The sequence below is a fragment of the Echinops telfairi genome, unplaced genomic scaffold (assembly GCF_000313985.2).
Source record: "Echinops telfairi isolate 266 unplaced genomic scaffold, ASM31398v2 ScPeMD7_1;HRSCAF=3_0, whole genome shotgun sequence".
NCBI lineage: Eukaryota > Metazoa > Chordata > Mammalia > Afrosoricida > Tenrecidae > Echinops > Echinops telfairi.
In genome coordinates this window covers 36,152,124-36,158,009 of record NW_022103896.1, presented here as the reverse complement: position 1 = coordinate 36,158,009, position 5,886 = coordinate 36,152,124, and positions in this window count along the sequence as shown.

Sequence of the window (5,886 nt, the reverse complement as noted above, 5' to 3'; positions counted from 1 at the left end):
CCCCCCCCCACACCCGCCTTATCATGACCCCAATTCTACCTTACAAATCTGGCTAGATCAGAGCATGTACACTGGTACAGATCAGAGCTAGAAACACAGGGAATCCAGACTGATAAACCCCTCAGGACTAATAATGAAAGTAGAGATAACACGAGAGTAAGGGTAAGGTGGGGGGAGACAGGGGGAACCAATCACAATGATCTACCTATAACCCCTCCATGGGAAACTGGCAACAGAAAACTGGCTGAAAGGAGGCATCAGACAGTGGAAGACATGAAAAAATAATAATTTATCAATTATCAAGGGTTTGGGAGGGAGGGAGAGAAAAAAATGAGCTGATACCAAGGGCTTAAGTAGAAAGCAAATGTTTTGAGAATGATGATGGCAACAAATGTACAAATGTGCTTGACACAATGGATGGATACATGGATTGTGATAAGAGTTGTACGAGACCCCAGTTAAATGATTAAAAAAGATTGACAGTTCAAAATTACCCGTTGCTCCTCAGGAGAAAGATGAGGCTTTCTACTCCGGTAAACAAAAGTTACAGTCTCAGAAACTCATGGGGGCATTTCTACCTGACTGTATAGGGTCGCTATGAATCAGTATCAACTCTATGACAATGAGTTTGTTTTTTATTGCAGGCAAGAGAGAAGGCAGAAAAATAGGAAATAAATGGGCCTAATCCAAGAACTGAGTTCTCTCTCTGGCTCCAACATAGAGGTTGTTAGGTATCAGCAACTCCTTTCTGACTCACAGTCACCCTTGTACAACCAAGCAAAACAGTTCTGTGTGCCCTGCTCGCAATTGTTACATTTGAGCCCACTGTTGCAGCCACTGTGTCAATCCATCTCCTTGGGAGTTTTCTTCTTTTTCACTGGTACCCTACTTTATCTAATTTGATTTCCTTCTGCAGGGTCTGGTCCCTGGATGACAGTTCCCAAGGCAGTGAGGCAGAGTCTTGCCATCCTGGCTTCTCAGGAGCATTCTGCCTGTGCTTCTTTCAAGACAGTCATCCTTCTGGCGGTACAAGATCTAGTCAATGTTCCTCACCAACATCATCATTCAAAGGCGTCATTTCTTCGTTCATCTTCCTTCATGATTGTCCTGCGTTTAGCATAAGAGGCATGGTTGCAAATACGATGGAAAGCCTGGCTAGAGTGAGATCAAACAGGGATTTTAGCTTGAACTTTTTTCTGAAACCATTTAACCAACATAATCAAAGATATATCTTTTTAAATATTACTCTGGCATCAGTGGATGGGATTAAAAAAACAAACCAACCAGAAAGCTTGGTGGCATAAAGGTTAAGCACTCACCAACTAACCAAAAGGTTAGTGGTTTGAAACCACCAAGTGGCTTCATGGGAGAAAGACCTTGTAATCTGCTTCTGATGACAGCCAAGAACGCCTATGTCTACAGCACAGAGTAGGCCCTGTCTCACTCCCTGTTGGCTTCCCTATTGACACAGGCAGAGGTCAGACACGCCTCCACCCTCCATCCTTCTTCTCCCTTATTCTGACACCAACCAGACCTCAGCATGAAACACTGCCCTGCCCCACGCCATCCTCAAAAGTGTTCCCATGCCTGAGCCCATTGTTGCATCCCCACAAAATGGGATTATCAGACACAGAGGCTAGAAGTTACAGTACATCACAAAAGGGTTATGGCCAGAAGGACTCTATAAGTAATTGACTATATCTCAAAACCTTCTGGGGCAGTTCTTCGGTCAAATAGGGTCACTATGAATCCAAACACGATGTTTAGTAAAGAGGAGAAAGGCCCTCAACGAGATGAGGTGGATTGACAGCCCTGACTGCAGCGATGGGCTCGGGCATGGGGACAATCGTAAGGGTAGTGCAGGAGCATGCAGTGTTTTGTTCTGTGGTGCATAGGGAGGCTATGGGTCTGAACCAACTCGATGGCACCTCACAACAAAGTTCAGAGGAGAGAGATGCTGTCTCCGTTACCTAGTGCTGCTGCAACAGAAAAATACAAGTGGTTGACTGGCCAAAGTCATTTTCTCCCAACCCTGAAGTTCTAATCAGGGTCTTAGCCTGGTCGATTCCTTCGGTGGGCTTCTCTCCTAGTTTCTGGTTCCTTTGCTTGTTCATGGGACCTCACATGGTTTCTGTCCTCCCACTTAACAAGAAGAATTCTGGAATCACGAACAGAGCTTGAAATAGAGCCAGCTTGGAGGGAAGACCATGCATGTGCTTTAAGCAGGGAGTTTGAGCTGTTCATAAAACTATCCCAGTAAAGATGGCCTCAAAGCCCCTGGAAGTATACCTGGAGGTCTGGAGAGACAGTGGGGGTGTGATTCTGGGAGCTGTTCCTAAAGTCAGGCAGTTGAGGTCTACCGGAAAAGTTGTATCATGAGCAGGAATGCCCGAGAAGACTAGAGATTCCAGTGGAGAAGAAAGGAGCAGTCAGAGAAGCAGAGGGAGAATCGTACTAAGGCAGTGTCAAGGAGCTCAGGGGGTGGGGGGTGGGGGGAGTGTTCCAAGATCAACGAAGTGGAAAGGGGCTGGAAAGGGGTTTCAGTTTTGGCAAATGGCAGATCATTGGCAAGCTCTAATCTCATGGTAAGAGGTTTGGGTTGTTAGTCTCAGAGCACTGAGAGAGGCATTAAAAGGTTTATTGGTAGTTTGACTCGCATTTTTGAAAAGGGGGAAGGGGTGGGGTGGAAGGAGAAAGGAGTGTGTGTGTGTGTGTGTGTGTGTGTGTGAAGCCATCACAGTGATCCACAGAAAATGACAAGGGTCTGAAAAGGTTGTTGTCTATGACTTAAGTATTTCAGCAGAGTGGAAGGAACAGACAGATTGCCCAGGTTTGAGTGCGAAGTAGCCAAAGTGGGAGAGTGAGGACCACTTTTTGGAGAGGATGCTACTACACTGGTACCTAAATATAATATTTGTATCGTGAAAGAGTACAGCACTTTTTATTAAAACTGTTTGAAAACCTGTTTGATTGTACAACTCTTCTTAAATTGGATTGAAGTATTAAACTGTATATGTGGAGGATATGCCAATAAAACTGTTAAAAATTTTTGTCCGTGTGATTAATAGTTGCATATTTGAATTTCAATAACAATGTTGGCTTGTAGTTAGTATAATGGAATCTGAAAAACTATGCCATCCGACTAGACAACGTAGAATGTAACTGTAACAGCCTGATAGCTAACTAATGAGAACAGCCTATTAATGCAGTTTGGGGCTTGGGGTTTTGCCAAGTCAACTTACTCAGACACAAATACACAGGTAGTGCCAGAGAACATATTATCATTAAATAGCGAGCCCTAAGATAAAATGATATGAATACAGGTCATACTTAAATCATCCTGGTCGATTGACTCAAAGCCAACAGGCACAAAAGGTTGAATGAATTAGATTGTTAATAAGAGCAATTCACTCAGAAACAATAGGGAAATCTAAAATCACCCTTCTATAATAGAGACATCATGTTGTCCCAGATGTAAGTGTGATAAACATGAAGAGCCCATAGATAATGAAGAGTAAAAGCTCAGTTTAATGGGAAGGTTTAACTGCAAAACACTTCACAGGAATGCTGATTGCTAGGTAAAGTGCCTAGAGTACTTATTACGCAGAAACCCAAAATACATAGGCTCTGAATCGCTGAAACACTGACCTATTAAATCTTTAACGATGTGTCCCTTGGCCACTGATACCCCCCAGCCCCCACCCCGCCATGCACTGCTAACCTTTCTAAGACGCTCTCTCGCTGACCCAGAAGCTGCTGCTCTGACGGTTTGTGCGGGCTGCTCACACTGGGTGAGAACGGCTCCAAATCACTGCCCGGTTCCAACGGGAGGTCCCTGCCTTCCTCTCTCTCAGCAGGTGCAGTCCTCCTTGTCTCCCTACAGATCCGTTGGGACGATGCTATAGGGTCATAATTACCTTGCCTGGCTTTGGTTTTACATCAGTTATGAAATCATTTCACTTACAAAAACACTTTGTATCATATCTTTTTTCCCCTCTCTCTCATAAAATATAGGGCCTGGCCAATAGAGCTATACAGCATCCCTGACAGGTTGGGGTAACCTGAGGGCCGGGCAGCCCAGCTCTGGCTTGAAGTGACTTCTGGTTGTTCCCCATACTTTGCCCAGGAGAATGTTGCCGATAGGGGGAACATTTATATATATACATATATATATGATTAGACAAAAGGGGCTTGAGCCTGGATTCTGTGTAAAGGAAAACAAACAAACTACAGTAGTTTCATCTCATTGACTCTATCGTTAGCTACTAATGAGCGCTGTCCCTCTCTGGAATGACGTGTATGGCTTTTGCATCAACAGGCGATGCGCGATGTTGTTGTGAGATGCTGCCAATCAGTTCCCACTGAGAGGGACCCATGACCAACAGGAGGAAATACCGCCTGGTCCTGCACCATCCAGGTGTCAAGCCCTCTTTGTCACTGACCCTTTTGCTTTTCCAAGCATGATGTCATTCTCCAGGGACCCGTCCCGCAGATAACATGGCCTCAGTTCCTGAGACTAAGTCTCACTGTGCTTTGCTACCATGGAACATTCTGGTTGTACTTCTTCCAAAACACGTTTCTTTCTTTTTCTGGCAGGCCAGCGTATGTTCCAGCTCCGTAATTCCAAGACATCAGTTCTTCGTTGGTCTTCCTCGCCCAGCAGTCACATGCGTCTGAGCCAATTGAAAGTAGCCTGGCTTGGGTAAGCACACCTGGCTTGGGTAAGCAAAGTGACATCTTTGCTTTTTCACACTTTGAAGAGATCATTGACCGTAGATTTGCTCAACGGAATGCATCGCTTCATTTTGTGACTACTGTGTCCATGGGCATTGGTTCTGGATCCAAGTAAAATGAAATCTTTGACAACCTTACAGGTTTCCCCAGTTATCATAATGTTGCTTATAATGTTCAGTTGTAAGGATTTGTGTTGTCTGGGTGCTGAGGTAGAATCCATATTAAATACTGTAGTCTTTTAATTTTATTTTATCTTAATTCTGCAGTCTTTTGTCTTCATCAGGGAGTGCTTCAGCACCTCCTTAATCCTAAGCAAGCAAGGTTGTGTCATCTGCATATCACATGTCAATGAATCTTCTGATTTCGATGCTGTGTACTTCTTCATACAATCCAACTTCTCAAATTATTTGTTCAGCATATAGACTGAAGAAGTACGGTAAAAGGATACAACCCTGACACAAATCTTTCCTGATTTTAAACCAGGCAGTGGCCCCTTACAGTACTTAAATGACTGCTTCTTGGTCTATGAACAGGATCCTCGTCAGCATATAAACTGTTCTAGAATTCCTGTTCTTTGCAGTGTTATCCATAATTAGCTATGATCCACATAGTAAGGTGCCATCACCACTTATCTGCCCATCTGTCATACTGTGGCAGCTTATGTACTGCTATGATGCTAGAACTACGCCATCGGTATTTCAAATCTCAGCAGGGTAAAACCATGGAGAGAGATGGAGCTTCCTATGCTCATAAAGACTTACAGCCTCAGAAACTCAAAGGGCCATTGCCTTCTGCTCTGTCTTACAGGGTCGTTTGACTGGTTCTATTTCCTACAGGGTCTGATGAGTCAGAATGGACCCAATGACGAGTTGTTTTGTTTTGCAGACTAAGGGAAGAAGACCTCCAGATCCACTTCAGAAATTTTTGACCCCAAAAAAGAAAATCTTGGCTAATGAAAACCGTATGAATAGCAGTGGAACATTATGTCTTATCGTTCTGGAAGAAGATGAGGCCCTCAGATTGAAAGGCGCTGAAAATACGATTGAGGAAGAGCTGCCTCCTCGGAGTCAACATTGATTGTGCAGTAAAGCTTTCAGGAGTGTGATGCGCTGATGTGGCATGACTCAACATAGAACAGCTACAAATATCATA